Source organism: Vombatus ursinus, unplaced genomic scaffold, assembly GCF_900497805.2.
Source record: "Vombatus ursinus unplaced genomic scaffold, bare-nosed wombat genome assembly UNPS02014863.1, whole genome shotgun sequence".
Taxonomy (NCBI): domain Eukaryota; kingdom Metazoa; phylum Chordata; class Mammalia; order Diprotodontia; family Vombatidae; genus Vombatus; species Vombatus ursinus.
In genome coordinates, this window is record NW_020954641.1 from 17097825 (window position 1) to 17109051 (window position 11227).

Sequence of the window (11227 nt, forward strand, 5' to 3'; positions counted from 1 at the left end):
AGCAGTTAGCTTTGCTCTTGGCTCAGTACATATATGATTCATTTGAGGGGAATTCATGGAAAACAACTGGAGAGTTAATGTGTTCAACAAAGGAAACCTTTATTAATTCATATCGCATTAATTTGTAGTTTAAGATAAGTCAGAGTCTGGGCTAAATTTTGTCTTGTTTCTAGTTCAAAAAAAAAGAGTGTGCCAAGTAAAAATGCAAGCAAATTTGCAAGAGGAAGTGCTAAAGGACATGCTTAACCTACAAGAGAAAACAAACTTCAGGGGCCTATTTACATATAATTGCTGTGCTAATTACAAATTATTCTTCTTAATCAGAAAACAGGTCCCCAGTAGCCATACCTGTCAAAACTCTGATAACTTAATTTGAGTAATTGTATTTGAAAGAACAAGAACTGCATTTCTTTTTAAATACTCTAAAACTTAATCTTTCCACTAATTCAAAGGGGGCTTTATTGCATTTAACACTAATTAATACAATATTGTACAAGGGCAAAGTGGGATAGTGAAAGGAACACTGTTTGAAATCAGAGGGCCTGGTATGAATCCTCATTCAGCTACTTATAACAAAACAAAGAGTAAATTCCCTCTGTCTTTTTTGAAAGTTTTAGTTTTTTTTTTCTTTTTTCTTTTTTCTTTTTTTTCAGAGACTTAGTGTAGTGGATAGAGCTAGCCTTGGAATCAGGAAGATCTAGTTTCAAGCCTAACCTGCTTTACCAATTGGCAATAGTCTCTCTGTATTTCAGACTAGAAATTACAACCTCCCAGCCTCTTGCCTCCCAAACTCCTGAATATGGCCAGAATCAGATTAAAATGAAATTGGGAAATGTTTAGCAAAATAAATAAAAATATAATACAACACAGACAATGTTAATTTGTGGTTTTATAACTCAATATTTGGCTCTCCATTTCTATTTGAGTCTGACACTATTGTTATAGACAAATCTCCAAAATTATAACTGCAGAGAGTATCAACCTATGTTAGTGGAAGGAGTTTTCTCACTCAGTAGTTAGTTCCCTATATCAAGGAAATAATAGTTCTAGTCACTAATCCCTTTTTTTTTCTTTTTTGGTGTTCTTGTTTACCCAATTCATATTTCCTCAGTTTCTTTCCCCAACCCCACCCTTATCCTTAATTCTTCCTCATAACAGAGAAAAACACTTAAGGAAAAGTGTTCTTATTTAATATATCATCTGTAAGTTCCACACCTGTAATTCACACCTCTAATGAGAAGGTGTAACTTTTTTTCCATTTTCTTTTTCAATATTGGTCAGTGAAATTGATTTGAGTCTGGTTGCATTTTAATTTACATTATTACAGTCATTGTTGTATAAACAATGAGTTAGGGAACACTATGGGAAAGAAAGAAAGAAAGAAAGAAAGAAAGAAAGAAAGAAAGAAAGAAAGAAAGAAAGAAAAAGAAGAGCACCAGAGGACATTTGGTGAGACATCAACACCGAGAGGGTGTGAACAGGATATAGTACATAACAAAAGAGGAACTATGAATAAAAACTAGAGTAAAGACCTCTGACAAAGATAGGCTGATCTTATGGAGGCTGATCTTATGGAGATAAAAGTTGGGAAAGGTTTAAATGTTTATCTAAAATAATAAAAAAGGGGATGTCTATCTTTGAGAATAAGTTTAGAAGAGTTTACAGGTCCATGATCAGTAAAGGATAAATAAATGATTGAAGAGCTTGCATATTCCCAATGTCAAGAGAAATTAAGGAATGACCCTAGGACAATGAGTTAATCTCCTATGGGAAACTGATAGGAGGAATTGAACTAGAATCAGTCCTCCAAATGGGCAGGGCTGGATGGGTTGTAATCTTTATCACTGAAGTCTTTGTCCATATGGATAAAGTGACAGATTCATTCAAGAATTTCAGTATTTGAGTTTCAGTATTTCAGTTTCCTGAAAATTAGTTTCCTCAGTTGTAAAATGAGGCAGTTGGACTGGTTGAACTAGATGACTTCTAAAGTGCCTTCCCTTCCAGCAATAAATTAGTAATATCCCATCTATCAATCAAAGACATAGTGCTATGTGCCAGGTACTATGCTAGATTTTGGGATACAGAGCAAAAATTGAAAACAGTTCTGGATCTCAAGGGACTTACCTTCTGTGGGGGCAAGGGAAGATGTATCAAATATGTAAGTATATATCAGTGAAATTTGAGGGGACAGTCCTTAGCAGATTCAGGGGAAGAGTCAGAAAAAGTTTCACGTAAAAGGTGATCTTTAAAAGAAAGTAGGGATTATAAGAGGTGGGGGTAAGGATGAAATCCATTCCAGGCATGTGGGACAGCCAATTCAAAGACATGGAGATGTAACATGGTGAGTCCTAGGTGAGAACAAGAAGAAAGTGAGTTTGGCTGGAGTGTGGAAAATCTAAAGGGGAAAGATGTAAATTAAAGCTGGAAGGATAGGCTGGAAAAAAGTTGGGAAAGGCTTAAATGTTTATCTAAAATAATAAAAAAGGGGATGTCTATCTTTGAGAATAAGTTTAGAAGAGTTTACAGGTCCATGATCAGTGGAAGACTCAATTCTGTGCCATGTGATTATAAAGCATTGCACCATGTGTGTTCTCTAAATTTTATATAAACTGATAGTGGTTTTGTAGATAAAAAGGATTCACCTGAATATTTATGAGCATTTATCACATATTATGTTCTGAAAAACTTTGGTAGTTTATCTATTTCCAAAGGCTTTTTTCATAAAGAAAATAAAAGATTATTTTTGTTGAACCCATTCTATTCATTTAGATATGACATAGGTCCACACTGCATTAAGATAAATAACAATAAGTAAATAATTTGGTATATTGATATTCTTGCTATATGTAAAGGCCTCTTCTTATATTGGCTCTTGAAGCCTATTCTAATGAGGACTTTGAGTACCTACCTGATGATAGATTTGTTATTCAAAGGTCAATCTAAAATCTTTGTAGTGGTCATCACTATTTTGACTGTAAAGTAATCAAATTTTCAGCCACAGCAACCCTTGACCAAGTCATAAAGGGGTTGTCATCAGCATTAATGAATTTGTAAGCAAATATATGAATTAGTGGCTCCTTGCCATATTGAAGAAGACTCTACTACGATGTATTTAGCTTCTATTTATGTATTCCTTATCCAGAAACACAAATCAGAATGACTTTACATGGTATCGGACTAACCTCGGGTTATTTAAAGTTTTGCCGGTAGAATGTGAGCTCTTATAAATTCTACAAATTTGGAAAGGCATCTCATTTTGGCCCAGTGATGTACTGCTCCAGGTATCCGTCTAAAATTTAGTCTAGCTCAATACAAAGAAGTTCATTACCAGCAGTTTGGCTACCTAAGTTGATAAATAATTTGGTCATGGTAATATAAGGCAGCCTCCAAAATAAAGAAAAATATACAATAGTCTCCACTACTATGCAGCCTGTAGGGAAGGTGGTAGTAGAGTGAATGAGAAAAAAAGAGAAGACAGTGTTAAGAATGACAATATGTGAGCTTTGTCCCAAACCCAATAAGAAAATGTACTACTGGAGGAACTGAACATCATTAATGTGGACATCTTTAAATACCTTTACAATGTTGTGTGTCAGTTGGTTCTTTCACCAATTTTGGTAGGCTCATTTTGACTTGACTTGATCTCTCTGCAAATGTTTTACACTTTTAACTATTACTTCTTCCTGGATACTGTATCTACCATTGGTTTCCATGACATTCTTCTTTTTGGAATTCTTCCTTCCTGCTTAACCTTTTATTTAGTCTCCTTTTCTGGATCATCTTCTTTTTCTAATCTACTAAATCACTAAATGTTGCTGCACTCTAAGGCTTTTTCATGGGAAAGGGAATATTTTGCAGTTGATAGTCTTTGGATCTAGTAGCCAGATAATTATCTTATAAATAGAGAGTGTCCTGAAAGTCTTAGTGTAGCTTTCAGTATTAAATTTTAATTTTAAGTTTAATTTTAATTTTAATTTAATGTAATTCAAGCTAAAAACTGTACTAAGACCTTTGGAATAGTTCATGTAGTCTGGAATTCACTGAAGTATACTAGAACACAGAATTACAGTAGGGTAGTAATATTACGGTCTGGGGTGTGTACCTTAACGCTGTCACTCCATCATCACCACTTGACAAAAGAAATGTATAGATTGTCTGTATTAGTTCACTCTAACTGGCTCTCACATAGGTATATAGATAGGATGAGAGATAGGCCACTCAAATTATCTCAAGAATTCTTTGGGTTACCCTGTTGAGGTGAAGTATACTACCTATACTCACTATTCTAGCTCCTAAGCCCCCACTAATACATTTCTATTTATTCAACAACCTGGTCACAATAATGATACTTTAAAATCATTTTTAAATTATCAAGTATGCAATAATAAAGCAAAAGAAACTATAGCATCCTAGATATTCATATATTAAAGCAAGTAGGCAAAGAATGGCAAAAGTAAAGGGGGGCACAGAGGATGAGAGAGATAGATATTGTCATGGAAACAATAAATATGAACTTGGACAGACTTTGGGAGGTAGGGGAGGATAAAAGGGCCTGGGTTCACAAAAAGTTAGACCTCACTGAACAAATGAACAACCAAAGACAAAGAACACAATAAATCACAATCCACACAAAAACCCATATCATACTTACTTCCCTAGTAGCACACTCAGTATATCTGAGCTAGAGTGGGAACACACTTATAGGTACCTGGTATAGCAACACACAAAGGGGGAAAATGCAAGTTTTGAGGACAACACAACTCTGGACTGTAATCTTTGAGGTCATTGGTCCATTCAAGAACACCTGCACCACACAAACTTGCTTCTTTATCCACTACCCAATTGTTCCTTACCACTCTTCAGCCAGGCAAATTCTCTTCTCTACTATACTCTAACATAGAAATTACAAACTGTAATCAATGTAATCAATATCCAATCATATTTAAGAAGGTGTTTAGAGGTCTTACCTCTTATGTGAATATCAGATCCCTTTAAACCAGAGTAATACAAATCTTATCAATCCTGTTATCTCCAGGCTATATGGACCAGCTGGGCTTATTGTTCACTTACCTGGATATAATAGAAACAGTGCTATATAGTAAGAAGCAAAGTTCAGGTTCTCTTTAATCAAGTCAAACAAAGCTAGTCAGCTCACAGGAAATATAGCATCTTAAACTTCTCTTATTTTCTTTTTATTCTGAAACTAGAGATGGTAGTAAGGAAGAACAGGAATTTATGAGGAATTTTACCTCTCTCCAATTATAAGTGGCCCAAAAGGACAACAGCTATCACTGAAGTTCTTGGCATTGAATATTTTTTTCTCCAGCTAATCAACAATCACTTAGCTAAAGCTCCCATCAACTCAATGCTCCTAGCCATCAGCACTCCAACAGTCCAGATTTTCCAACTCTTGCAGAAACTTCAGGCTTTACTATAGATCTTTCTTATTACTAGCTTCCTATAGTTCCTATAGTTGCTATAAGGCAATACAAACCATGCATACTTCTACTCTCCACTCCTGATTTGGTCTTCTCTTTCTTCTCTGTACAATATGGTATTCATCAACAAAAATAAAATTTAAAAAGTTCAGTTCTGATGAAGTTAAAGGAAGTCTCCCTCATATTGAGACAGCTGTGGAGTAGTAGAAACAGTATTATAATTGTCTCCCTAAGGCCTTAGCCAAGATATTGATTTTATATTGCATAAACTTAGACAAGTCACTTAAGGTTTATGAATCTCAGTCTTCTCATCTGTCCAAATGGGAATGACAGGACTTGCCTTGCTTAACTCACAGGATAGTGAAAGCCAAATAATGTCATTTCATACTTATGAGAATGTTTTACCACTTATAAAGCATTATGAAATAATCCATAACTCTTATGGTTTGTCTTCTAAAATATAGTCATGTTATGTTTCATATAAATTGATAAATATTTCCTCATATGCCAAGTGATTTTTGCCTTTTATTTTTCCCCATTAGCTCCAAATTTGTAGATTTACTCACTTTTTCCCAGTTGGCAAAAAACTGTCCCTATACAAAACTTTTACAAACCACATGGAAAATCTTTCACAAACCAAAGAATAAGAAACATTATAATTATAGTGTGCATCACATTTTCTTTAGCCTTCAGCCCAGAGAGAAACATGAATGAAAATCAATAGTGTGCCCAACCTGCCACCTCATCATCTATTGATTTACATGTCATTTGTCTGCAATTATTTTTAAGTACAATTTAATATTTTACTAATAGGACAGCAATGTCATTATGGAGAATAATCTCAACCTTTTTGTTGCTATGACTTTGACTATGTTCTCTTAAATTCTTAGCTAAAAAAGTGTTTTGCACAAATAAAGGCTTAATAAAGGTAAACACAGAATGTACACATCAGGTGTTACCTCCTCTGTGAGGCATTCCTTGAACCCCACAAGTTGTTCCTTTCCTTCTCAGCTTTCTTTGCACTATATTTGTTTATATAGAAGCTGTATTCCTGAGTGGAATGTAGTAGGCTCCTGGAGAGATCAGACTTTCATTTTTGTCTTGGTGTCTCAAGTGGCAAATACAGTAGCCACCCAATTAATCATGAATAGATTTTAAATGAACTTCTTTAAATCATAGGACTTATCAAATCAAGTGGTCAACTACTACTTACTCCCTCTGCAATAACATGCATGTCCACAAAATTTAATCAAGTGGATGTATATTCTTATCCACATATACCTACATATTAAAAATATCACATGTGCACATACTTACAGACATAAAAAGCTACATGCATATGCTGATATACCTCTAGCTGTATTAGTATCAATAAGGATATGTTATTGATATAGACATAGATTTAGATATAGCTATATTCACATATACCCTTCAAATCATGTGCATACCATCAAAGTGGAATGGCAGGAAAATAAAAACACCAGTTCTGGAGTCAATGGACCGAGACTGAAATTCTATCTTTTAAGTTGCTGCCCAGACATCTTAGGCCAATCATTTATTGTGTAGTAGGTAAGAGTGCTAGACTTGAAGTGAAGAAAACTGAGTTCAAATCCAACCTCAGATACTTACTAGCTAGGTGACCTTGGGCAAATCACTATCAAATCAATACATTTGCCTCAGTTTCCTCATCTGTCAAATGAGAATTATAACAGCATCTACTTAATGAGGTTGTTGTATCAAATGAGAAAATATGTACAGTATTTTTAACCTTAAAGCACTATGTGAATTTTATTTATTTATGATCTATATACATGCACATATATACATATGTACACAGGTATATATGTATTATATACAAATATGTTCTATAAGTATTTATATCTAAATTATATATAATATTATATATACACTTACACAAGGGCATTTAATGAAATAGTTTGTGATGACCTTGAAGCTTTAGATCTATAATCCTATGAGCCTATGAGTGTAATACACATTTTATAATAGAAATCATTGGTTTAAATACTGATTCAATCCTTTTATATTCATATGGTTTTTAGCAAATCACTCTACCTCTCTGCAATACATTTTATTCAATTGTGAAATAAAAGATTTAGTCCTCTAATCTCTAAAATCTATGATTCTCTACCATAAATGTGATTTTTACATCCATATATATTTTTCAAGACACTATACTTATGATTAAGTATATGGTCCCATATCCATGTATACCTAGTCACATATTCAATATCATATTTCTGAACAAGCACTAAATCGTGTGTGTGTGTGTGTGTGTGTGTGTGTGTATGATATACAAACTGCAGTGAAACTATACCCTCTTTTGGTCAGGATCTTCATGAGGTAGCCCATCAGATAACAATCAACCAGATCCAGATGGAGGATGGCATAAGATAGGGCCTAACTTCGTACATGGTCACAGTGTGGGTCACACCATCACCAGAGTCCATCAGAATATCAGTGGTATAACCAGAGGTATACACAGACAGCACAGCCTGGGTGACAATATACAGAGCTGGGGTGTTGAAGGTCTCAAACATAATCTGAGTTGTATTTTCTCTGTTGGCTTTGGGGTTCAGGGGGGCTTCTATGAGCAGCACAGGGTGCTCTTCAGAGACCATATGGAGCTCATTGCAGAAAGTATGATGCCAGATCTTATCCATGTCATCCCAATTGGTAACAATACCATGTTAAATGGGGGTACTTCAGGGTCAGAATACCTCTTTTGCTCTGGACCTCAACCCCCTCATAGCTATCTTTCTGGAACATACCCACCATCTTATCTTGATGTCTGGGGTGCTCAACAATGGAAGGGAAGACAGCCCAAGGAGCATCATCTCCTCCAATATATATTTATAATATATATTTACATGCATACATCTATGCATATATGTGTGTGCATGCATGTGTGTATGTAGGTGTATATATGTATGTATGTGTGTGTATATATAATCAGCAAGTATTTTATCCTAGTACCAAAGGAAAAAAGCACAGCATTCAAGTCATGATAATAAATAAGAGAAAAATAAAAATTCACAATTTCAAGAGCAATAGAAAGAAAAGTATGTTATTTTCAAAAAGCAAAGACAATGAACCATTATCAATACAAAACATACATGTGCTTAATGGCATAAGCAATTCATAAAACAAAAATGAACAGAATTTAAATAATACACTGTAACAAAATTGCCTGAAATGTTAATGTTATGTCTCACAAAGAAAACTTAAAAGGAAAATGTAGAACTTTAAAAAGAGTAGTTAAATTTAGACCTTGAAAATGTATATGTGACATCTTCTGATCTCTGATGAGAATAATAAAAATATACACATTTCTCAGTATAACATAGTGTCTTTACAAAAATAAACCATATAAGGGCAGGTAGGTGGCACAGTGGATAGAGCACCAGCCCTGAAATCAAGAGGAACTGAGTTCAAATCTGGCCTCTGATCAAACACTTGACACTTACCAGCTGTGTGACCCTGGAAAAGTCACTTAACCCCAATTACCTAAAAAACAAAACAAAACAAAACAAAAGAAATAAACCATGTATGCAGAGAAATTATAAGTACACATAGAAAAGCAGCAATAGTAATCCTTTACAAACTATAACAACCAAAAATATTAATTAACATGGCACTCAAGCAAAAGATACAATTAAAGGCACACTTAAAAATGATGTACTGAATGATCAATTAGAAAAAGATCATAAAAAATATTTCCCAAGAAAAATAGCAATTAGATTATATGTTAAAACTTCTGAAATGCAGATATTGCATTTCTCAGATTTACATATCTGAAGATAATCAATAGCAAAAATGGAAAAATAGATTAATCAACTGCTTTCTACTTTTTAAATACATACATATATGTATACATATATATATTGCTCAAACCCAAAAGAAGTACAAAAGAAGGAATATTTGAAGTTAGAAAAGAAATAGATAAAATGGAAAACAAAAATTAAATAATTTGATAAATGCAAAAGTTATTTCTTTGAAAACATTAACAGAACTGTTAAATCTTTTGCCAGCCCTTTAAAGATGAAAAGCAGGAAAATAAAATCACCAGTGGCAGATGTACAGTACAGAAGAGTAATTTATGTGTCAAATTGCCCTAATTTTCTTGGTAAGCTATAAGGCAAGACCTTTTGTGAAAGTGTTGTAGATGGCCCCAGATTGAAAGAGAAAATTTTGAATGATCTCTGTGATATCCATGATAGAGAAGCAATTAAAAGTATTAAGTTACTAGAGAGAGCCCAGATTATCTAACATAGATTTGTTGTATAATGAGTTAATATAATTTCTTGATACTCCAATAGCATTCCATAGCACCTAAGTTGAACTGAAGGGATAAGATGGTGGGAATAATCTTAGATTGGAGTTTGGCCAGGCATGGGACAAAGATGCTAAGAGTAGAAGACAATATAACAATTTGTATTGATAAAATGCAAAATCAAGTTTAGGAAAAGAGCACAATGGAACTAGAGCAGGGATATTGGCCTGGCAGAATGGGTAGATGAACTGGAGGTCACAGCTAGGACAAAGAATAGGTTTAGAAGAATTTAAACAAAGGGAAAGGTAGAATAATGTGATATTTTGGCTGCCTGAGAGCATGTCAGAATTCTTCTTCATGGAAGTAGACAGTGGGTTATGAAAATATGAAAGGTATAACTATTATGATGTGATATACAATCAAAAGATATGAACAAATAGTTCTCAAAAAAATTTTGAACTATTAAAAACTGTGTGATAGATTACTCCAAAATATAAATAAAAAATTTAAATCAACATAACTCTGAGGTTTCACTTCACCCTTAGAACATTGGCAAAGATAACAAAAAATGTGAATAATCTTTGGTAGCGATTATAGAAAGATGACCACACTATTGCCTTATCTGTAGGGCTGTGAATTAGATCCATTCTAGGAGGCAATGTGTTGGCATGGTTAGAATTGTTTACAAACCTTGGGATCTCTCATGAGTTTAAGATTCCCAGCACACATGGATTCATCATTTCTGATTATGGTAGCCATTAAATGTCATATTCTCTGACACTAGTATTAAAATGTCCTAGGACACTTGGAGGAGAAGAGGAGTAAGGGACTAGAGGTAATTGATGGTTCTCTCTACCTCTTCATCTTTGCCCCCTTCTTTTACTACATTTTAATTTGAAAAAATTCAAAGGAAGAGCTCTACTCCATTTATCACTTTTCTCTTCATTTTTTTTCAGGTTGTGGGACACATAGGATACGACAAACATAGCAGGTGAGTTTTTAAAAATCACTCCAGTAACTTGGTCTCCTTTGGACGGGAAGAGCCAATGCATTAGACTGATTGGTTGAGGTTGGGTCCTTTGTGCAATATCTAGCTGTTTGATCTTGGTCATAAGGTTTATGTTAATCTCATTGAGGAGGCATGCCATTCAAGCTATCCTTATTCAAGCTATCCTCTTCCAGTACCAACCAATATAATAGAGAGTCTTAATAACTTCCATGGTAAGACCAAAGGAGAGTGAAAAGTAGTCAAGTTATTGGGAAGGGGTGGAAGTGGAGAAATTAGAGTGGGGATGGGTAAATATTCTAAGAAAGCTGAGATCTCCAACTGGAAAAGAAGATGCAAATGTTTGTCATTTATGGAGTTATAAAATAAGTTCTGTTTCCCTAAACAAAAATATAGGATTTTTTTTTGGGGGGGGGCGGGTGACCAGACGTTGTGAGAATATAACACTATTGGAACTAGAAAGAGCCATGACCAGAAGATCTGAGTCTTTGG

The 11227-nt window shown here is 34.3% G+C and overlaps 1 pseudogene; it reads right to left on the reverse strand.

Annotated features, from left to right (window-relative positions):
* Positions 1-8291, reverse strand: part of LOC114027601 — a 28626-nt pseudogene extending 20335 nt beyond the window's left edge.
* Positions 8292-11227: the final 2936 nt, after the last annotated feature.